Below are 25,073 nucleotides of genomic sequence, written 5' to 3' on the forward strand. Positions count from 1 at the left end.
TGGTATCCCCGTAATCGTACCGACCCAAAGAATAAAGTAGACATGTCATTTGGGGCGCACAGTGAAATCCGTAAGATCCAAGCCCACAAGAAGGCGGCACAAATGCGTTTTTTTACCAATTTCACTGCATTTGGAATTTTTTTCCCGCTTCCTAGTACACGGCATGGAATATTCAATACCATCTCTATGAAGTGCAATTTGTTACGCAGAAAATAAGCCGTCACACAGCTCTGTACATGGAAAAATAAAAAAGTTATGGATTTTTGATCATGGGGAGTAAAAAATGAAAATGAAAAAACAAAAAAGGGCCAGGTCCTGAAAGGGTTAAGTAGAAAAATCTTTCCATAAGAACAAAGGTACTCAACTACAGAGAAAGAAGGGCTAGCAATTAAATGGGCTTTGGAAGCATTGTGCTATTACTTACTAGGGAGATAGTTTACTCTAATAACTAATCATCATTCCCTTACCTGGATCCACATCATGAAGGATAAAAATGCTAAAATAACAAGGTATCAGGGCCGGGAAGAGGGGTAGGGGAGTAGGGTAGGCGATCCCCTAAGGGCTACCCTTGGCTCCCATCCTTGGGTGCTGTCCCGGCCCTTAGTAATGATCAGCGATACACATATCTATGGTTTCTATGCACAACCTAAACTCTCTATGAACCAGGCACGCGGCTGCTGCCATCATTGCTCAGGTGTGAAAGGACACCGTCACCACAGGACCATGTGGTTCCAGGGCTGGCTGTATGGTACAGGGGGAAGACTATATACTGCACGGGCATGCCTTCAGTGGTCCCCTGCTGTATTCTTCCCTCCTGCCGCTATTTTTTATCCTTTTGATGGAGTAAAGTTTACATTTTAATGGTCATCAGCCCGTTTTCTTCTTTCTTTCATGGAATGGTTTTCGTAATTATTGAACTGTTGGAGCTAGAGCACCGCCTGCTTCTGAATGAATCCACACCCTATATCAGTGGTGGCGAACCTATGGCACGATCAAAAGTCTGTACGGTCCTCAAAATGGTAGCATTAAAAACATCAGGTCACCTCGGAAATAATTACACTACACACAGCTCCGTACACTGAAGTATGAAAAAGTTAGCACCAAAAATTGCAAAATAAATATTTTTTTTTTTGTACAGGTGGTTTCATTTTTGTAAATGTATGAAAATATTATAAAACCTTTATAAATTTAGTTTCCCCGTGATCGCACCCACCTAAAGAATATATGAGACATTTCATTTGTGGTGAACAGTGAAAGCAGTAAAATCCAAGCCCACAAGAAAATGACACAAAAAATGGCACCAATTTCACTGCATTATGCAGAAAACAAATCCTCACAAAGCTCTTTACATGGAAAAAAATAAAGTTAAATTTTTGAAAGTGAGGAGTGAAAAATGAAAAAACAAAAAAGGGATTAAGATGGCAATATTTGGTCCATAAGCAGACTAACTTATAGTCCCCCAGTCCCTGCCTCTACTCAGGACTGCTGTCACTGTATGGGGGTAATGATAATCAGTATATGGCGGTAATATTCCACACTGATGGCAGTAATACTGTAGTCATCACTATATTAGCTTCTAGTATAGCATTATTATTGGTAATGTTGGCCTTTCTGTAGTGGTCTTTATAACCAGAATTCTGCTATTTATGTGGTTGTAATGGTGGCGTCATGATGTCAAAGTGTTATTTGTCTTTTGTATAGTGGTATTGTGGCACTATTGGGCTAAATTGCTGTGTCGGCACCTTGCGATAGAAACGTCGGCTTTGGTTTGCAGTTTGGGCACTCGGTCTCTTAAAGGTTCGCCATCACTGCCCTATATCATAATGTATTGAACTGACTGTTTTTCTAAATGGAATAAGGAGCAATCGGAGTATAGTGCCCCTCATCTTTCTCTATTTTTGTTATATACTACAGGGGGCTGGCAATTAGAGATGAGCGAGCACTAAAATGCTCGAGTGCTCGATACTCAAGTCAAACTTTTTCCGATGCTCGAGTTCTCGTTTCGAATAACGAACCCCATTGAAGTCAATGGGAGACTTGAGCATTTTTCAAGGGGACTGAGGCTCTGCACAGGGAAGCTTGGCCAAAAACCTGGAAACCTCAGAAAATGATGGAAACACCACGGAAATGGACAGGAAACAGCAGGGGCAGCATGCATGGATGCCTCTGAGGCTGCCTAATCGCACCATTATGCCAAAATTATGGGCAACAGCATGGCGATGACAGAGTGACTGATAGAGGCGGGATAGCATCTAAAACATGCAATAATTGACCCTGACACTATAGGGGACGGCATGCAGAGCAAGCAGCAGCAGCAGCGGCAGGCTAGAGAGTGTCATGGCGACATACCCCAAATGGACTCAGGCTTCAAAACAATTTAAAAAATTCCTTTTGGCGAGGATAACGTGTAACACTGTTCGTATCAGTATCTGGCCTGGTTATCGCGGCAGAGAGGAACCAAAGGAGGTGAGCAAGAAGCGCTGAAACGATTTCCTATGTGAACAAAAGGTTGACGGTATATTTAGTCGATAACACAGCATGGCGGCGACAGAGTGACCAAGTTCCATAACGTATGTGCTGAAACACCCGAAAAATGACCTGACACAGCTCGTTTGCTAAGGGGACAACATGTGGAGGCAGCTATGGAGCCGACTTTTGGAGGCAGATATGGAGACAACATGTGGAGGTTGCTATGGAGACAGTGGGGCACATTTACTTACCCGGCCCATTCGCGATCCAGCGGCGCCTTCTCTGCACAGGATTCGTGTCCGGCTGGGATTTAAGAAGGTAGTTCCTCCGCCGTCCACCAGGTGGCGCTGCAGCGCCGAAAATAATCTTAACGCCCCGGAATGCACCATCCCATAGAAGGTGAAGGTGAGCGCTCCCCAAGCGACACATTTTCGGTTTTTAAATGCGACGGTTTTTCCGAATACGTCGGGTTTTCGTTCGGCCACGCCCCCCCGATTTCTGTCGCGCGCATGCCGGCCCCGATGCGCCACAATCCGATCGCGTGCGCCAAAAACCCGGGGCAATTCATGTACAAGCGGCGCAAATCGGAAATATTCGGGTAACACGTCGGGAAAACGCGAATCGGGCCCTTAGTAAATGACCCCCAATGTGTGGTGGCAGCTATGGAGACGACGTGTGAAGGCTGCTATGGAGACAGCTTGTGGAGGCAGCTATGGAGACGGCGTCTGCAGGCTGCTATGGAGACGACGTGTGGAGGCAATGGGGACAGTTATGGCACCTGAGGAGAATGTAAGGAGTTGAGAAAAGAGGAGTGAAAAGATAGATTTTAGAGGTAAAAGGTTATAGGTTGTAGCTTGAAGGTTGTTGCAGTTCAAACGATGTAAGTTGGATCTTGGGATGGAGCTGGCGGTCCGCTGCCAGGCGAGCTTTCGCCTGTCCAAGCCCCTGCCTCTCGGCTCCTCCCCACCCAAAACGGGCCTGGGGGCCAGAAGCGTTGACTTTGAAAAAATTGTAATTTTCAAAGCAGGCGGGGTCATTTGAATATTTCATCTATGAATAATAGAATAGCATAGCGGTTCTATTTTTTTTTTTCGGAAATGGTTCCATGATTAAGAGCGACAGTATGGGGCATCCATATTGCGCCGCTATGATTGAAACTTCAGGTCTCCAGCATGGCGGCAACAGATGGGCCGAGTACAATTATGTATCTGGGGAAACACCCAAAAATTCTGCCTAATACAGCTTGTTTGCTAAGGGGACGATGTATGGAGGCAGTAAGGTAGTAGTAGATTAAAGGTGTTGCAGTTAAAACGATGTTAGTCGGATCTTGGGATGGAGCTGGCGGTCCGCTGCCAGGAGAGCTTTCACCTGTCCAAGCCTCTTTCTCTCGGCTTCTCCCCACCCAAAATAGACCTGGGGGCCTGAAGCGTTGACTTTGAAAAAATTATCATTTTCAAAGCAGGCTACAAACAGCATTTCTAAGAACCTTTTGGGTAAGATCAAGTGTAGTACTGTTCTTATAAGTAATTGGCCTGGTTATGATGTTTGATGTGGAAGCTGTTAAAACAACCCAAAATGTTGCCGGACACAGTTCGTTTGCTAAGGGGACGATGTATGGAGGCAGCTATGTGGACGACTTTTGGAGGCAGCTATGGAGACGAAGTGTGGAGGTAGCAATGGAGACAAAGTGTGGAGGCAGCAATGGAGGCAACGTGTGGAGGCAGCTATAAAGACGACGTGTGGAGGCTGCTATAATGTCGACGTGTGGAGGCTGTTATGGAGACAATTACATTTGGAAAGTGCCTGTATGTGGCAGTCCAAAAAAAGTTTTCAAAACAGAGGAGCGGGAAGGTGGCCCTCCAGAAAAATTAAATAGATAGAGTACCTGTATGTGGCACTCCCAAAAATTATTTAAAACAGAGGAGCGGGTAGGTGGCCCTCCAGAAAAATTAAATTGATAGAGTACCTGTATGTGGCACTCGAAAAATTGTTTAAAACAGAGGACTGGGTAGGTGGCCCTCCAGAAAAATTTAATAGATATAGTACTATAGCTAGAGCCAGTTGGCCCTGGCAAACAATAGCCAGTTGCCTCTGCTTTAGTGTACAAAGAGGAGGAGAATGAGGAGGAGGAGTGCATACATGAGAATTATTCAGGTTGAGCTGCTTTCACCTGGTGGAGAATGGAAATCATGAGAAATCCAGGCTTGATTCATCCTGATAAGCGTCAGCCTGTCAGCACTGTCAGTCGACAGCCGTGTACGCTTATCGGTGATGATGCCACCAGCTGCACTGAAAACCTGCTCTGACATCACGCTAGCGGCAGGGCAGGCAAGAACCTCCAAGGCGTACAGCGCCAGTTCGGCCACATGTCCAGCTTTGAAACCCAGTAGTTGTAGGGAGCTGTGTGATCATTTAGGACGATGGTATGGTCAGCTACGTACTCCCTCACCATCTTTCTGTAAAGATCAGCCCTACTCTGCCGAGACTGGGGACAGGTGACAGTGTCTTGCTGGGGTAACATAAAACTGGCAAAGGCCTTGTAAAGCGTACCCCTGCCAGTGCTGGACAAGCTGCCTGCTCGCCTACTCTCCCTCGCTACTTGTCACACAGAAGTACACCCTCTGCCGCTAGCGCTGTCAGAAGGGAAATACTGTTTCAGCTTGTGCACCAGGGCCTGCTGGTATTCATGCATTCTCACACTCCTTTCCTCTCCAGGGATGAGAGTGGAAAGATTTTGCTTGTACCGTGGGTCCAGGAGAGTGAATACCCAGTAATCGGTGCTGGAATAAATTCTTTGAAAGCGAGGGTCACAAGATAGGCAGCCTAGCAAGAAATCTGACATATGCGCCAACGCGCAAGAATTCACTCCCCTCACTGGCCTGACTCTCCATTTCCTCCTCCTCCAACTCCTCCTCCATACACGCTGAACAGTTAAGGACTGACCAATGGTCCCCTCTTCTGTCTTGCCAACATTCTGCTCCTCTTCCTCCTCATCCTCCTCCACCTCCTCCGATACGCACTAAGAAACAGACCTGAGGGTGCTTTGGCTATTAACAAGGGAATCTTCTTCCCACTTCTCTTGTGACGAGCGCAAAGCTTCCGACATCATGCTGACCAGAGAGTTTTTAACAGGCCAAGCAGCAGGATGGTGAGGCTGATGATGGCAGCATCGCCACTGACCATCTGTGTTGACTCCTCAAAGTTACTCAGCACCTGACAGATATCAGACATCCACGTCCACTCCTCACTGTAGACTTGAGGAAGCTGACTGACCTGACTACCAGTTCTGGTGGAAGTTGATATCTGGCAGTCTACAATCGCTCTGCGCTGCTGGTAAACTCTGGATCACATGGTTAATGTTGAATTCCACCTCGTGGGCACGTCGCACAACAGTCGGTGAGCGGGCAGTTGGAGGCGGCGCTGCGCTGCCCGGAGAGTGGCAGCATCTGTGTTCGACTTTCTGAAATGCGCACAGATGCAGCGCACCTTCGTGAGCAAATCAGACAGATTGGGGTATGTCTTGAGGAACCACTGTACTATGAGATTTAACACATGGGCCAGGCATGGCACGTGTCAGTCTGCCGAGTTGCAGAGCCGCCACCAGGTTACGGCCATTGTCACACACAACCATGCCTGGCTTCAGGCTCAGCGGTGCCAGCCACAGAACAGTCTGCGCCGTGATGCCTTGTAATAGCTCTTGGGTGGTGTGCCTTTTATCGCCTAAGCTCAGCAATTTGAGCACCGCCTGCTGTCGCTTAGCGATGGCACTGCTGCTGTGCCTAGAGCTACCGACTGATGGCGCCATGCCCACGGATGGTAATTCAGAGGAGGAGGTGGAGGAGGGGTTGGAGGAGGAGGAGGCATAGTAGGCCTGAGAGACCATGACCGAGGTAAGGCTTGCAATCCTCGGCGTCGGCAGTATATGAGCGGCCCCAGGGTCAGACTCGGTCCCAGCCTCCACTAAGTTAACCCAATGTGCCGTCAGCGATATATAGTGGCCCTGCCCGGCAGCACTTGTCAACGTGTCCGTGGTTAGGTGGACCTTGTCAGAAACGGCGTTGGTCAGGGCACGGATGATGTTGTCTGACACGTGCTGGTGCAGGGCTGGGACGGCACATCGGGAAAAGTAGTGGCGGCTGGGGACCGAATACCGAGGGGCGGCCGCCGCCATAAGGTTGCGAAAGGCCTCGGTCTCTACCAGCCTAAAGGGCAGCATCTCCAGGCAGAGTAATTTGGAGATGTGGACGTTGAGGGCTTGGGTGTGTGGAACTGTAGTTCCTCTTGCTCTCCAGCGTCTGGGGTATAGACAGCTGAACAGTGCGCATGGAGACAATGGTGGACGCTGTGGAGAATCGTGCAGGCGAAGGTGTGGTTTTGGCGGGGGAGGTGTTTGTCGGGGTCCTGGGCAGGGGGCTGACTAGGAGGGACAGCAAATGACACAGGGGAAGAAGCAGTGGTGGCACAGGTTGCACACCACAGTCCATCGGTCATTCGCTGTTTCTTTAAAGAACCTGCAGACTTCAGAAAATCTAGCCCTCGCCACGGGAGCTTCACTACGTGAAACATTTGGCGCTGATGCACCAGCTCTGGCCCTGCCTCTCCGTCTGGCCCCACCACTGCCTCTTCCAACCTGTTCTCGTCGAGGACTCGCCTCCGTCTCAGAAGCACTGTGTTCACCCGGCCTATCAACCCAGCTTGGGTCTGTCACCTCATCATCCTTCGATCCCTCAGTCTGCTCCTCCCTCGGACTTCCTGCCCTGACAACAACTTCACCACTGTCTGTCAACCGTGTTTCCTCATCGTCCGACACATCTTTACACACTTCTTCCACTACGTCAAGAATGTCATCATGACCCACAAACTGCGACTGACGGAAAACCTGGGCATTGGGAAAGAGCTCAGCAGCAACCTGACAAGTGGTTTGTGACTCTGGGAAGGGTCCAGAAAACAGTTCCTCAGAGTATGCCGGCTCAAATGCTAAATTTTCCTGGGAGGAGGCAGACTGGGGGGGGGGGGAAGGAGGTTGAGCTGGAGGAGTTCTCACTTGGGTAACATGGGTGGACTGCGTGGAAGACTGGTGGACAAATTAGTTGAAGCATTGTCCGCAATCCACGACATCACTTGTTCGCACTGTTCTGGCCTCAACAGTGCTCTACCACGAGTCCCAGTAACTTGAGACATGAAGCTAGGGAGTGTAGCTCTGCGGCGTTCCCCTGCTCCTTCATCTGCAGGTGGTGTCTCACCCCGCCCAGGACCACGGCCTTTGTCCCCTGCCCTCGGATTCAACAATTTTCAAAATTAAAGTCTATTATACAGGCAAAACAGAAATATAAACTGTAATTTATTTATTTTTTAATTTTTTTTGTGTGTTTTTTGTTTTTTTGTGATTTTTTTATAGAACAAAATGTGCAGAAGAAATCAGACAGCAACCACAGAAGATGATTGCTAAAGCTAGTTTCTAACCTACACTGACAGCACACAGAAGGATTTTGTGCTGTGACTGAGTGTGTCACTTTAACTTTTGAAAAACGCTAATGTAGCCCTAACAAGGGCTGTTGGGTTCTTGGAGAATCACTCCTGCCTAACAGTAAGGTTCTTGGAGAATCACTCCTGCCTAATAGTAATCTACTAGAACACCCTAACGCTATCCCTGACCAGCAGAAGCTCTCTCCCTAACGGCATCCAGACAGAGAATGATTCGAGCAGCGCGGGCAGGAGCTAGTCTATTCCAGGGTCACCTGATAAGGCTAGCCAACCACTGCTATTGACATGTAAGTGTACCACGTGATGCTGGGTGTACTGCAGAGTCTCCTGGCTTGTGATTGGCTCTGTTTCAGGCAGCCAAAAATCTAAACGCCGCAAGATGACATTTTCTCGAGCGGGTGAAATACTTGTGCGAGCACCGAGCAGTTGCGAGTACGCTAGTGCTCGAATGAGCATCAAGCTCGGACGAGTATGCTCGCTCATCTCTACTGGCTATATACTACAGGGAAGATGGAACTGGCTATATATCACAGGTGGGGCTGCCTATATATCAAAAGTGGGGCTGGCTATACATCACAGGTGGTATCCCCTGAAGAAGCGTGGGCGAAATGCACGTTGGGGAGTCTGCGGGGCGACTTCACTGTGCGACAAATGAGTAAGACACTTGTCTTTGATTTTTAGTTTTACCGCTTACGTGAAATGATACTGTTTTGTGGGTGTGTTCATTGAGAGTTGGGTGACATATCCTTTCTTGACTGAGCCTGGTCGGACTTGCTTTTTTTGGATTCTACTTATTGCATCAATTGTAATATGATGATATCTCTCTGCTGCATCTCCTGGCTGCATGACTGGATGGGGGTTGGCTATATACTGGGGCAGGGCCATGCAGGGTATATACTGGGGCAGGGGCTGCTGGCAATATACTGGTGTTTTTTGCAGCCAGATCTTGTTGCAATGAGCTCAGCAGATTTTTGTGGCAGATAACCTTTAAAACAGCATCAGAAAAGCGAGTGTAAAAGCTTGGTGGCGAGTGTGCATTGATCCGAAGTGTGTGCAGTGTCCTAAGTGGGACTTTGGTTTAAGGGACTTAAGTTTGAGGGACTTTAGCAGGTAACTGCTGTATTTTGTGTTACTTTGACTGTAAATTCTTCTTTTCGTGCATATTTCTCTTGTAATCCCCATTAGAACAATGGACTCCATAAGTGGCATTGCTACACAGTGTACATCCTGTGCCATGTATGCTTTCCTTGAACAGCCGTTCGAGGGGGAATACTGCTGTGTGGGATGTGTGAAAATTGCTCATCTGGAAGATCAGATTCTGGATCTAAATTTAAGGCTGCAGGCAATTGACAATATGGAGCGAAGTTTACTGCTCCTGGAGCACAAACTCTCTGGGGAAGATGGGTATGGGGAGGGAAGTATGGAGGTGCAGAGTGAGGGGACAGCCAGTTGGGTAATATGTAGAAGGTCGGTGCACCCCAACAAGTTTGCCAGGCTGGCGGATGAGTGGGATATCAGCTCTGGGGTTGCAATGCTGCAGCAAGACGTGGCCTCTAGCAACCAGGGGACTGTCTGCTCCAGTAAGAAGGGTAATGGGAGCACAGGCAAGGTCAGACAGGTGCTCGTAGTGGGAGATTTGATTATTAGGGGAACACACAGGGCAATCTGTCACAAAGACCGTGCATACCGAACATTGTGTTGTTTGCCGGGTCCTCGGGTTCGGCATGTTGCGGATCGGGTTGACAGATTACTGGGAGGGGCTGGTGAGGAACCAGTGGTCATGGTCCACATTGGCACTAATGACAAAGTAAGAGGTAGATGGAAGGTCCTTAAAAATGATTTCAGGGATTTAGGCCATAAGCTCAGGGCAAGGACCTCAAAGGTAGTTTTCTCCGAAATACTACCTGTACCACGTGCCCCACCAGAAAGACAGCGGGAGATCAGGGAGGTAAATAAGTGGCTCAAAAGTTGCTGTAGGAAGCAGGGTTTTGGGTTCATGGAGAACTGGGCTGACTTTTCTGTCGGCTACAGGCTCTACAGTAGGGATGGGCTGCACCTCAATGGGGAGGGTGCAGCTGTTTTGGGGGAAAAAATGGCCAGAAGGTTGGAGGAGTGTTTAAACTAGAGACCTGGGGGGAGGGCAACTACACTTGTGCAGGGCAAATAGACAGTGTAGATAGAGAGCTGGGTAGAGTCATAGTCCATGGGGGTAGAAGGGGGGCTGGAATGAGATTGGGGAATAAGAACAAAAGGAATACGGGCAGGGAAAACCATATAAAATGTATGTACACATATGCCAGAAGCCTCATAAACAAAATGGAGGAACTGGAACTCTTGATTTTGGAGCGGAAATATGATATAGTGGGTATCAGCAAGACATGGCTGGACAGTAGCTATGACTGGGCTGTTACTATAGATGGTTATAGTCTTTTTAGAAAGGATCATATAAATAAAAAAGGGGGAGGGGTTTGTTTATATGTGAATTCTTGCCTCAAGCTTGTCCTGTGAGATGACATCGGTGACGCAAATGCATATGTGGAGTCCCTATGGGTGGAGATAAGGGGAAGGGAAAAAGAATAATAAAATATTACTTGGGGTTTGTTATAAGGCTCCAAATATAATGGAGTCAGCAGAGGAAATGCTGATAAGTGAAATGGATATGGCTTCAAAGCATGGTGAAGTACTTATTATGGGGGACTTCAATTACCCAGATATTGACTGGGGGGCAGAAACATGCAAGTCCTTCAAGGTAGCAGGTTCTTGTCAACAACAAAAGACAATTACCTGTCGCAGCTAGTCCTGAAGCCAACAAGAGGGGGGGGGCACTGCTGGGCCTTATCCTTACCAACAGACCTGATAGGGTATCAAAACTACAGGTTGAGGGGATCCTGTGTAATAGTGATCATAATTTTGTATTACGCTTTACTAAGAACATTAGGGAAGGGACAACAAACACTCTAAAGGAGGGCAAAATTTCAGCAACTAAGGGAAGACCTTAAAGGCATAGACTGTTCTCAAAGACAAAAGCCCCCTCCCCCCCTCCCCCCCAAATGGTACTGGGAAAAGCACATACCTTATGGGAAAAAGAATAAGAGGAACAAGAAAAAAACCAATGTGGCTAACTAGTCTTGTAAGGAAAGCAATAAGTGAGAAAGATAAGGCGTTTAATGTGCTAAAACGTGAAGGTAGCGATGAGGCATTACAGGATTTTAAAGAGAAAAATAAATCCTGTAAAAAGCAGATAAAGGCTGCAAAAATAGAGACTGAGAGAAAAATTGCCAGGGAGAGCAAAAATAATCCTAAATTATTTTTCAAGTATATAATTGATAAGAAAGTAAAATCTGAGAGTGTGGGCCCCCTTAGGAATAACAGGGGGGTCATGGTGGAAGGAGATGAGGAAAGGGCCAATCCACTGAATGTCGCCTTCTCAACTGTCTTTACCCAGGAAAATCCCCTGGTGGAAGACACAATGAGGAATAATGTAAATTCTCTTTGGAATGTCAACGGTTTAACCCAGGAAGAGGTACGGCGCCGCCTTGCAACCACTAAGATAGATAAATCACCGGGGCCAGATGGCATACACCCCTGGGTTCTGCATGAACTATGTACGGTGATAGACAGACCGTTATTTTTAATATTTGAAGATTCATTGAGGACTGGTTATGTTCCACCGGACTGGCGCATAGCAAATGTGGTACCAATAAACAAAAAAGGATCAAATAGCGATCCTGGAAACTACAGACCCGTGAGTCTAATTGCTGTGGTGGGGAAAATATTTGAGGGGTTTGTTAGAGATTCTATCCTGGAGTATCTCACTGTGCACAACCTTATAACCCAGCGTCAGCATGGGTTTATGAGAGATCGCTCCTGTCAGACTAATCTGATTGGTTTCTACGAGGAGGTAAGTTCAAGACTGGATCTGGGGGACGCTGTGGACGTTGTATATCTGGACTTTTCAAAGGCATTTGACACCGTGCCACATAAAAGGTTGGTATATAAAATGAGACTGCTGGGAATAGGAGAAAATCTGTGTATTTGGGTAAGTAATTGGCTTAGTGATAGAAAACAGAGGGTGGTCATTAATGGCACATTCTCAGATTGGGTTACCAGTGGAATCCCACAGGGGTCAGTATTGGGGCCACTTCTTTTTAATATTTTTATTAATGACCTTGTAGTGGGTTTACACAGTCAAGTTTCAATATTTGCAGATGATACTAAGCTGTGTAAAGTAATAAATACTGAGGCTGATAGTTTAGCATTACAGGGGGATTTGTGGAAGCTTGAGGAGTAGGCAGAGAAATGGTTGATGAGGTTTAATGTAGATAAATGTAAAGTTATGCACTTGGGCCATGGAGACAAAAAGTATAATTATGTTCTAAACAGTCAATTACTTAATAAAACTGGAGCTGAAAAGGACTTGGGGGTATTGGTGGATGGTAAACTTAATTTTATTGACCAGAGGCAGACGGCTGCTGCCAAAGCAAATAAAATTATGGGATGTATCAAGAGAGGAATAGATTCTCATGATAAAGACATAGTTTTGCCCTTATACAAATCCCTGGTCAGACCACACATGGAATATTGTGTACAGTTTTGGGCACCAGTGTATAAAAAGGATATACAGGCAGTCCCCGGGTTACATACAAGATAGGGTCTGTAGGTTTGTTCTTAAGTTGAGTTTGTATGTAAGTCGGAACTGTATATTTTATCATTGTAATCCCAACCAGAACTTTTTTGGTCTTTGTGACAATTGGATTTTAAAAATGGTGGGTTGTCATAAGAATCAATATTAACACTAAATCTTCATTACAGACACATTTGATAACTGTTTCAGCTGATTATTGTAGCCTAGGACTAAAGTACAATAAATTACCAATATCCAGAGGTCTGTTTGTAACTATGGGTCGTATGTAAGTCGAGTGTTCTTAAGTAGGGGACCGCCTGTAGTAGAGCTGGAACAGGTGCAGAGGAGAGCAACCAAGATTATTAGGGGAATGAGGGGATTAGAATACAATGACAGATTACAAAATTTGGGATTATTCAGTTTAGAAAAAAGACGACTGAGGGGAGACCTCATTACAACGTACAAATACCTGAACTGACAGTACAAGGATCTCTCCAAAGATCTTTTTATGCCTAGGCCTGTGACCAGGACAAGGGAGCATCCTCTGCGCCTAGAGGAGAGGCGATTTTACCATCAACATAGACAAAGGTTCTTTACTGTAAGAGCAGTGAGACTATGGAACTCTCTGTCGCAGGAGGTTGTTATGGCGGACTCTATGTACATGTTCAAGAGAGGCCTGGATGCCTTTCTGGAGATAAAAAATACCACGGGTTATGGGGATAAAACATTTATTTAATTCTTAAAGGTTGGACTTAATGGACTTGCGTCTTTTTCCAGCCTTATATACTATGATAGGGGCTGGCAGGCTATATACTGGGGAAGGGTCTGGCAGACTATATACTGGGGCAGGGGCTGCTGGCTGTATACTGGGGCTGCAGGCTATAAACTGGGGCAGGGGCTGCTGGCTATATACTGGGGGACAGGGGCTGCTGGCTATATACTGGGGTAGGGCGCTGGCTATATACTGGGGGATATGGGCTGGCAGGCTATATACTGGGTGGCAGGTGCTGGCTTTATACTATGGGGTAGGGGCTGGCAGGCTATATACTGGGGAGGCTGTGGCCAATGCATTTCCCACCCTCGGCTTATACTCGAGTGAATCGGTTTTCCCAGTTTTTTTGTGGTAAAATTAGGGGCCTCTGCTTGTACTCGGATTAGCTTATACTCAAGTATATACGGTAAATATTAACAGGTCAAATTGTAGAGTAAGCTGTGTGTGTTCTGTGATATGAATTCTAGGATTCAATCAATATCCTGATACCGTATAATGTAATATACCAGAGTAAAAAATGTGATGTTATCACTAGACCTATAATAATTACACTACTTCATAATTAGAGTCATCTGTGAAGATACTTTTTCTAATTGCACAGAAATATCTAGCCATCTTTACCCTTGTTTAAGATATACTAAGATTTTTTAATCTCACTTGATGCATATGCTCTCACTTATTGGGGTTCATTTACGAAGGGTCCACAGAACGTACTTTTGTCGGATTTTCGAAATTTTGGGGATCTGCGACGCTGTGGTATTTCACTGGAGATTGGGCCATACGTGATCAGATTTTAACGCAATTGCGGGGACTTTCATGCAACAGAAATCGGGGGGCGCGCCGTCAGATGATCTGACGGATTCGGACTGAGAGCGGGATTTAACTTTAAAATTGTGTACCAAGACCAAGCACATACATGCAGGAAGAAGAAGGTGAACTCCGTCGGACCTGAGCGGGGAAGTGACACATGCACAATATCGGGCGGACGATCTTAGTAAATCGTGGCACAGTGCATTCCAGTTGGACATTCCGTGCACACAATGAAAACATGAATACACGGCACACACCTCAAGCAGCAGCTCTGGCAGGTTTGTATTGGTCAGGAACCTGTGCTCCACCTTTTCAAGGCCCAAAGCTGCTACAAGGTTGCACACCACAATGCCAGGTTTGAGGTTCAGCATCAGCAATCACTCATCTATCTGCACCTGGATCCCTGTCCTGGTGGTGTGTGGTCTTTCTCCCAGACAAGTGAGTTTTAGCATTCTCCGTGGCTTTACTAAAAGTGGTGCGGTGGGTGCTGCACTGAATGGATGAGGAAGCATGAGAGAAGGAAGCAGAGTAGAAGGAGTAGGTAACTGGAGGCAAGGTGAAATGTCTAGGCATCGTTGGACTGGCCCACCGGATTACCGGGGAAACCTCCGGTGGGCCCTAAGTACCGACACTGACATCAGAAGTGGAGTCGGGCTGCCGGGGCCATCGGGCGCTAGCGGACGCTGTTTCCGCCAGGACCCGATCATAACGGGAGTCGGACACTCCCCAGCAGGGCCGCTGGCAGAGACGCGCTGCGCACAACAATGTACGCGAGCGCCACCCCCGCCACCATCAGAGCGCAAGCGCCATGGCTCTTGTGAGAAGGGCAGGAGTGCGCGGCACCTGACAGAGGCGCGCGTGCATAACAGCTTCCACCTGGTGCCAGAGGTGAGTGGCAGCTCTCGGCCACTCTGATGGCTCTGGGAGAGCCAGGGGGAAGGGGGCTTTGATGGCTGCTGTAGTGGATGGGAGGGGGGCTTTGATGGCTGCTGTAGGGGATGGGAGGGGGGGCTTTGATGGCTGCTGTAGGGGATAGGAGGGGGGGCTTTGATGGCTGCTGTAGGGGATGGGAGGGGGGGCTTTGATGGCTGCTGTAGGGGATGGGAGGGGGGGCTTTGATGGCTGCTGTAGGGGATGGGAGGGGGGGCTTTGATGGCTGCTGTAGGGGATGGGAGGGGGGGCTTTGATGGCTGCTGTAGGGGATGGGAGGGGGGCTTTGATGGCTGCTGTAGGGGATGGGAGGGAGGGCTTTAATGGCTGCTGTAGGGGATGGGAGGGGGGGCTTTAATGACTGCTGTGGGGGATGGAAGGGGGGGCTTTAAATGCTGCTCTGGGGCAGGTGGGGCCTTTAATGGCTGCTCTGGGGCAGGGGGGGCTTTAATGGCTGCTCTGGGGCAGGGGGGCCCTTTGATGGAATCTCCGGGGTAGGGGGGCTAGGGCCCTGTGATGGCAGCTCCTGGGGAGGGGGGGGGCAGGGCCCTTTGACGGCAGAGCTGGGGGAGGGGGGCAGGGGCCCTTTGTCTCACATGACTGTTGTTACTTTTTAATGTCTTATTTTATTTGTATGCTCCCCAGAATCTGTGAAATGCTATGGAATTTGATGGCGCTATATAAATAAAGGTGTGACTATACTAGCGGGAGGCCCTGTGACTGTACTTGGGGGCCCTGTGACTATACTGAGGGGGTTGTGACTTGGCCCTGTGACTATACTGGGGGGGGGATGTGACTGTACTGGGGAGGCCCTGTGACTGTACTGGGGGAGAAGGCCTGTGACTGTACTGGGGGGAGAAGCCCTGTGACTGTACTGGGGGGAGAAGCCCAGTGACTGTACTGTGGGGGAGGCCCTGTGACTGTACTGGGGGAGAGGCCCTGTGACTGTACTGGGGGAGAGGCCCTGTGACTGTACTGGGGGGAGAGGCCCTGTGACTGTACTGGGGTGGGAAGGAGGTCCTGTGTCTGTACAGGGCTGAGGAGAGGGGTGAGGACCTGTGACTGTACTGGGGGGGGGGAAGGCCCTGTGACTGTACTGGGGTGGGGGCCCTGTGTCTGTACGGGGATGAGAAGGGGGCTGAGGACCTGTGACTGTACTGGGGAGGGAAGGACCTGTGACTGTACTGGCCACGATAAGGATACTGGCTACAGAGGGGTCATCATTGGAAAATTGCCTACTTTTGGATACTGATATACTGTTTATGAAGTGAGGAGCCTAAAATCGACAGAAAAAAAGGCCTGGTGGCTTAGAATCTTTGTTAATGAAAAAACACATGGATGCCAGCTCACCCCTCCTTGAAGTGTCGAGTCCGGCACGGACCATCCCCCTGGCAAACGATCATGGAGGAAGAAAAAAGTATACGGTCCAGCCAGTCTCCAAACACCGATAGTATCTTTATTCAAAGTTGCATCATGAAATAAAATCCACTCAGACAGATGGTTACAAATGCCTACGCATTTCAGACAGACAACCTGTCCTTAGTCATGGCTAACATACACTGTTTTAGATCCAGAGATTAAGAAGATGAAGCGGCACTGTGAATACGGATTCTATCCGAGGGTAGGGTGCAGGCTTGTATAGATCCGACTCAAGGATCCCAGTCTTCCAGTAAATAAAAAGTAGAAAAGCAGCACTCCGTGACAAACAGGTGTTTATTTCACCAGTGGAGAATTACAACGTTTCAGCTATCTCAATGTAGCCATTTTCAAGTAATGGTAACAGTGTTACAAGGCGGGTTTATATCCCCCGCAGGATGTGACATCATCAAGGAACATATACAGATAAATCATTCATAATGTGACATCATGATCCAATAATAGTGTATAGATAACAATAGTGAGTATACATATCGTAGTGCATCAATTTTCAATAAATAAATACATAAATATTGCCACTAGGCATTCATCCCATCACGCCATGCTGTGTTTGTATATAGAAAAACAGCGCATGTCTGCAGATGGTTGCTTGGCAACCACCGACGCAACTCGTACATGAAAACGGGGTCGAAATGATTCACTTATAGTGCTTGATCACGGCTCTAGTACAACACTCCCCTATAGTAATCCATGGCCTTACCTACGGGTGGCGGGGGCAAGACTCCGGTCAGTGTCGCTATGACATCGCGATCTCGTTGCTGCACTGCTCCCAGCACAGCCAAGACCTCCCAGTCATTCCGCGTCACCTACCCAGGAGTCATCATGCTCTCGCGAGATCCACACACATCGGTCAGTGGCCATTTTGGATACGGGAGAGCGGACATCAAGCCAGTACACGGGTAAGTATTTCAAGATAAAAGTGGGGCAGAATGGCCTTCATTATATCGGTAATGTACCGTGCAGCATGATTATAGCAATTTTCATAGAAATCGTGGTTGCGTATATTGAAGCAGAGGACATTACAAAATTGTAGATATTGGAAAATTGGAATTCTTCATCCTAGTTGACGGGTGTGGGCGTGTTGGCAAGTAATTAGCCTATGGGATTGAGTGTCCAGTGGCATTACATACAATGTGCTCTGTGAAAAGAAGAGAGAAAAAAAATAATTACTCAGATGAAATCATCAAATAGAATAATTAGAAGGACTTCCTAACTCCGACTCTTATGTGCCCATCATGTCTGATAGGAGCGTCAGTACAACATCAATTCAGAGTGTTCAGGTTTAGGTCCATGTTCAACCCATGTGGGTGAAGAGAATTCAATCTATGAATCCATTCGACTTCACGTTTCAAGAGGGCCTTTTGTCTGTCCCCACCTCGTCGAAGTGGAGGTACATGGTCAATAATGGAGAATTTCAAATCATGAATCTTATGGCCATATTCACTAAAATGGCGAGGGACTGGTAAGTCGATTTTAGATGTTTTAATCGATGACCGGTGATTGTGCAGTCTCACTCTACACTCGGTCGTTGTCTCACCCACGTAGATTTTGGGACAGGGGCACATCAGGACATAGATAACATAATCAGATCTACATGTCAGATGATGTTTAAGCCTGTATTTTCTACCCGTAGATGGATTAGTAAAACTGTCACCTTTAAGTATGTAGCTGCAGTTTTCGCAGCTCATGCATGGATAAGAGCCTGGTTTAAGTTGTGATGCAAGGTTAGGTCCCTTCTTAATAGGGCCAAAGTCACTCTTAACCAAACTATCCTTCAGATTTCTTGGTCTATTGTAGGAGAGTAGTGGGGGTGTTTGTAATTCCTTAATGTTACCATGGTATTTTGACAGTGCAGGCCAGTGTTTGCGTATCGACTTAGCTACAAACTGGCTGTGAGGTCCAAATGTCGTCACTAGCGGTATCCTTTCTGTTTTACACAGTATTCTACTGTTTGGGTGTAGTAAAGAGATTTTATTAAGGTTCTTAACCTTATCCTTATGTCTATTGACCAATTGCTTGGGGTACCCTCTGGCCAGGAATTTATCAGACATCTCATTGAGTCTTACTTCTACTTGGTCTGGGTCATCAACAATTCGCCTAACTCTGATCATCTGGCTAAGGGGAAGGGAATCCACAGTTTTTTTGGGGTGTGCACTGTCATACCTTAGTAGATTATTGCGGTCAGTATTCTTAGTGAATAGATCTGTCAGTAATCTTTCTCCTTCAATATATATGCTGGTGTCAAGAAACTGAATGGAGGATGTAGAAAAGGATCTCGTAAATTTAATGTCCGGGTCCATGTTATTCAGAAAATCAAAAAAGTTGTGAAAATTGTCCAATGTGTCAGTCCAGATCAGGAAGACGTCATCGATATAACGCCACCACCTAAGCACATGAGCAAAGAGTGGTGACGTATATATCAATGTCTCCTCAAGATCTGCCATAAAAATATTGGCATATGTCGGGGCCATGTTGGCCCCCATCGCCGTCCCACGAAGTTGTAAATAGTAATCATCGCCAAACATAAAGTGATTACATGTCAAAATGATGTCAAGTAGTTCTGTAACAAACGTCTTACCTTCAAGGGATAAGGCGGTGTTCGTCAGTGCTTTTTTGACACTCAGCAATCCCCTCTCATGATTAATGCTGGTGTACAGGCTGGAAACGTCAAATGTAGCTAATATGGTATCTGTAGGAACTCTCACATCTTGTAATTTAACTAGAAGATCTGACGTGTCACGGATATAGGACTTTGCTGATCTGGCAAATTTACAAAGCATTTTATCTACAAATATCGCTGCAGGTGATAGTAATGAATCTGATCCTGATACGATTGGTCTACCAGGGGGGTCTGTAAGACTTTTATGTATTTTGGGTAGACAGTATAGTACCGGAGTGACTGGTTTAGCAGGAATCAGATATTTATGCATAGCCTTATCGATGATATCATTGGCATATGCGTTATCAATCAGTAACCTTAATCTTTTAGAAATCCAAGGTAAGGGGTTCTCAGATAACCTGTGATAGACCTCTTTATCTCCTAGTTGTCGTTGGATCTCCCTCAGGTACTTGTCCCTATCCATGATCACAATTGCACCCCCCTTATCAGCAGGTTTCACAATTATTTTATCATCCTGAATGAGTTCAGTAAGTGCCACTCTAGCAGTTTTAGGAAGATTATTTCGTACCTTTAATGAGTTTACAGAACCCCATTGGGATTGTAGGGTCGAAATATCTTGTTTAACCAGAGACATAAACGTCTCCATTGCACATGAATTTACGAATGGCATAAAGTCACTCTTATTAAATAAACCTAGATCTTTCAATCGTAATTCTGATACAGGATGACATATATCTGACAATACAGATGGTGTCTGCTGTTGGGCAAACCATATTTTGAGTTTGATTGTCCTGAAGAATCGAGCTAAATCTGCTTCGAGTTTCAGCCAATCAACATCAGTCGTGGGACAAAAAGACAGTCCTCTACTTAACAATTCAAGTTGCATTTTAGATAAAGGGTAAGATGAAATATTTACCACCAGATCTGTGTCAGGAGAGGTCACTTTCTCTGTGTTACTGATTTCAGTATTTTTGCACTTCTGGTCATAGGACTGTTTTCTGTGGCGCCTGCCGCCACGGCGGGTGCTTCTCCTCCTCCTTTCAGGCGAGCATCGCCCCCTTCTAAAAAAGACGAGGAACTTTGCATGGTTGTGGGTTTTGATTTGTTCAACTGTGTAGAGTTCTGTCTAGGGCCCTTCTTGGATGTTCTGTAATTATTTTGCCTACTTTCCATTTTGTCCTCCGACTGCCAGTTATAGACTTTACCAAGTTTATAGTCCTCAGAGTCCCTATGCCACTTGTGTCTCTTTGTTTCTTCTTGTTCTTGCTTGAATCTCAGAAATACTTGTGAGGATTTTTCTTTATAAGCCGTGAACTCCGCCGGTTCCATTAGTTGCTGTAGTTGCGTCTCATATGTGATAACTTTAGTGGAGGTTGCTGAAATTTCCCTCTGAAGAAAGTCAATATTCAGTAAGATGACATCAGATGCATATTTGTTTGTAAGTCCCTCAAACATATGGCAAAATTCAGTATTATTCGGGAACAGGTTCGGTCTCAAATGAGGTCTAAGGCCCCGGGGTATCATTTTGTTACGGTAATATTCGCCGAGTAACGACAAATGAAGATTCAGTGTAATAAGCCTGCTCGATTCTGTTTCAAAAAGTCTTTTGATATCAATTTTGGACGGAACACTTAAGAATGACGTGTCTCCTAACGCTCCTCCCAGGATGCGGTTCACATCGTCGTCGGTGTAGGAAAAAACCACAGGTGAAGGGGATTCAGTACGTAGAACGTAGAGGTTTTCGCTCACGTGCACAGCTCCGGAGTCCATGGTAGCTACTAGGATGATTACTATTTACAACTTCGTGGGACGGCGATGGGGGCCAACATGGCCCCGACATATGCCAATATTTTTATGGCAGATCTTGAGGAGACATTGATATATACGTCACCACTCTTTGCTCATGTGCTTAGGTGGTGGCGTTATATCGATGACGTCTTCCTGATCTGGACTGACACATTGGACAATTTTCACAACTTTTTTGATTTTCTGAATAACATGGACCCGGACATTAAATTTACGAGATCCTTTTCTACATCCTCCATTCAGTTTCTTGACACCAGCATATATATTGAAGGAGAAAGATTACTGACAGATCTATTCACTAAGAATACTGACCGCAATAATCTACTAAGGTATGACAGTGCACACCCCAAAAAAACTGTGGATTCCCTTCCCCTTAGCCAGATGATCAGAGTTAGGCGAATTGTTGATGACCCAGACCAAGTAGAAGTAAGACTCAATGAGATGTCTGATAAATTCCTGGCCAGAGGGTACCCCAAGCAATTGGTCAATAGACATAAGGATAAGGTTAAGAACCTTAATAAAATCTCTTTACTACACCCAAACAGTAGAATACTGTGTAAAACAGAAAGGATACCGCTAGTGACGACATTTGGACCTCACAGCCAGTTTGTAGCTAAGTCGATACGCAAACACTGGCCTGCACTGTCAAAATACCATGGTAACATTAAGGAATTACAAACACCCCCACTACTCTCCTACAATAGACCAAGAAATCTGAAGGATAGTTTGGTTAAGAGTGACTTTGGCCCTATTAAGAAGGGACCTAACCTTGCATCACAACTTAAACCAGGCTCTTATCCATGCATGAGCTGCGAAAACTGCAGCTACATGCTTAAAGGTGACAGTTTTACTAATCCATCTACGGGTAGAAAATACAGGCTTAAACATCATCTGACATGTAGATCTGATTATGTTATCTATGTCCTGATGTGCCCCTGTCCCAAAATCTACGTGGGTGAGACAACGACCGAGTGTAGAGTGAGACTGCACAATCACCGGTCATCGATTAAAACATCTAAAATCGACTTACCAGTCCCTCGCCATTTTAGTGAATATGGCCATAAGATTCATGATTTGAAATTCTCCATTATTGACCATGTACCTCCACTTCGACGAGGTGGGGACAGACAAAAGGCCCTCTTGAAACGTGAAGTCGAATGGATTCATAGATTGAATTCTCTTCACCCACATGGGTTGAACATGGACCTAAACCTGAACACTCTGAATTGATGTTGTACTGACGCTCCTATCAGACATGATGGGCACATAAGAGTCGGAGTTAGGAAGTCCTTCTAATTATTCTATTTGATGATTTCATCTGAGTAATTATTTTTTTTCTCTCTTCTTTTCACAGAGCACATTGTATGTAATGCCACTGGACACTCAATCCCATAGGCTAATTACTTGGCAACACGCCCACACCCGTCAACTAGGATGAAGAATTCCAATTTTCCAATATCTACAATTTTGTAATGTCCTCTGCTTCAATATACGCAACCACGATTTCTATGAAAATTGCTATAATCATGCTGCACGGTACATTACCGATATAATGAAGGCCATTCTGCCCCACTTTTATCTTGAAATACTTACCCGTGTACTGGCTTGATGTCCGCTCTCCCGTATCCAAAATGGCCACTGACCGATGTGTGTGGATCTCGCGAGAGCATGATGACTCCTGGGTAGGTGACGCGGAATGACTGGGAGGTCTTGGCTGTGCTGGGAGCAGTGCAGCAACGAGATCGCGATGTCATAGCGACACTGACCGGAGTCTTGCCCCCGCCACCCGTAGGTAAGGCCATGGATTACTATAGGGGAGTGTTGTACTAGAGCCGTGATCAAGCACTATAAGTGAATAATTTCGACCCCGTTTTCATGTACGAGTTGCGTCGGTGGTTGCCAAGCAACCATCTGCAGACATGCGCTGTTTTTCTATATACAAACACAGCATGGCGTGATGGGATGAATGCCTAGTGGCAATATTTATGTATTTATTTATTGAAAATTGATGCACTACGATATGTATACTCACTATTGTTATCTATACACTATTATTGGATCATGATGTCACATTATGAATGATTTATCTGTATATGTTCCTTGAGGATGTCACATCCTGCGGGGGATATAAACCCGCCTTGTAACACTGTTACCATTACTTGAAAATGGCTACATTGAGATAGCTGAAACGTTGTAATTCTCCACTGGTGAAATAAACACCTGTTTGTCACGGAGTGCTGCTTTTCTACTTTTTATTTACTGTTTTAGATCCACATATATATAGTGATACAAACAATCAAAGGTAACGCCCCCCGGGGTGGAACTCCGGCATTTCCGGTACCTCCCCCTTAACAAAATATTTATGCCAGAACATATAAACAAATACATAAAACGCCGCGATCATCAATGGTGATCGTCGTAAACACAACATTGGTGACACTAATAAAGCGTGGGTTCGCCCAATGTATTGCGTGCAGAGTCACTCACGGACCGTTCGACTTCAGTCATGTGACGAGTGTCAGCTGACACATCCGGATCACATGGCCCGAGGTCATGTGACATGCCGGCGGTTATGTAGCAACAGACAACCAAATGGAAAATGATAAGGTTCCGGACATCGGAGCAACACATCCTATAAAAGTTGCCATCATAGTGGGGCTGGACGAGACATCCCATCGGCATCGCAGCGAAGACCCACAACAAACCGCGTGAGGACGAAAAGCCCGGGCAGCGTCCGTAGGGGACCGCGCAGCGTGGCCGAGAAGACTCTCCCCCACCAGGCTACGTATCTAGAATAAATCAAAACATAGTTGTAATTGAAATAAAAACAATAGGTATGCAGAATTAAATAAAACCATGGGACTGACCAACGACATGCATAACATTATGGAGTATATTCTAGAACAGAGGAACGTAAAGCAATGTCAGTACACAAAGAAGGCGTGGCTCAGGCTAATAATGGTACATTAATTCCCTTTTGATATTCAAACCTTGTGGAAAAGAGGTACCCAGGGTAAAAATCCAATACGCCTCTCTATTAGCCAGGCGGGCTCCAATGTTGCCCCCCCTGATATTTTTGTGGACCTTCTCTATTGCATATGCGCTAAGTGAACGGGTGTCTCCGTTGTGCAGCTTGACAAAATGTTGTTATGCTCCAGATAGGTTACGGCCTGCAGGGTTCAAAATGTCATGTAAATGTTCTGAAAATCTGACTTTAAACTTGCGGGTAGTGTGCCCGACATACATTAAATTACATATGTTACAATTAGAGATGAGCGAACACTAAAATGCTCGGGTACTCGTTATTCGAGACGAACTTTTCCCGATGCTCGAGTGCTCGTCTCGAATAACGAACCCCATTGAAGTCAATGGGAGACTCGAGCATTTTTCAAGGGGACCAAGGCTCTGCACAGGGAAGCTTGGCCAAACACCTGGGAACCTCAGAAAAGGATGGAAACACCACGGAAATGGACAGGAAACAGCAGGGGCAGCATGCATGGATGCCTCTGAGGCTGCTTAAACGCACCATTATGCCAAAATTATGGGCAACAGCATGGCCATGACAGAGTGACAGAATGAAGCTAGATAGTATCTAAAACATGCAATAATTGACCCTGACACTATAGGGGACGGCATGCAGAGGCAGCGGCAGCAGGCTAGAGAGTGTCATGGCGACATACCCTAAATGGACTCAGGCTTCAAACCAATGGGTGGCAGAGAGGAACCAAAGGAGGTGAGCAAGAAGTGCTCAAATAATATCGGTACATGATAAAAGTTTGCCAGTATATTTTGTGGATTACACAGCAGGGTGGCGACAAAGTTAACATGGAAGCCATGAAAACAACCCAAAATTCTGCCTGACACAGCTCGTTTGATAAGGGGACCATGTATGGAGGCAGTGAACTAGTAGTAGATTAAAGGTGCTGCAGTTAAAACTATGTTAGTTGGATCTTGGCATGGAGCTGGCGCTCCGCTGCCAGACGAGCTTTCGCCAATCCAAGCCCCTGTCTCTAGGCTACTCCCCAAACAGCACTTTTGTATAAGATCAAGTGTAGTAGCGTTCTTATAAGTTTAGGATATGCCGGGTGAGGGGAATGTAAACAGATGCGCAAGAAGCGCAT

The sequence above is a fragment of the Engystomops pustulosus genome, chromosome 4 (assembly GCF_040894005.1).
Source record: "Engystomops pustulosus chromosome 4, aEngPut4.maternal, whole genome shotgun sequence".
NCBI lineage: Eukaryota > Metazoa > Chordata > Amphibia > Anura > Leptodactylidae > Engystomops > Engystomops pustulosus.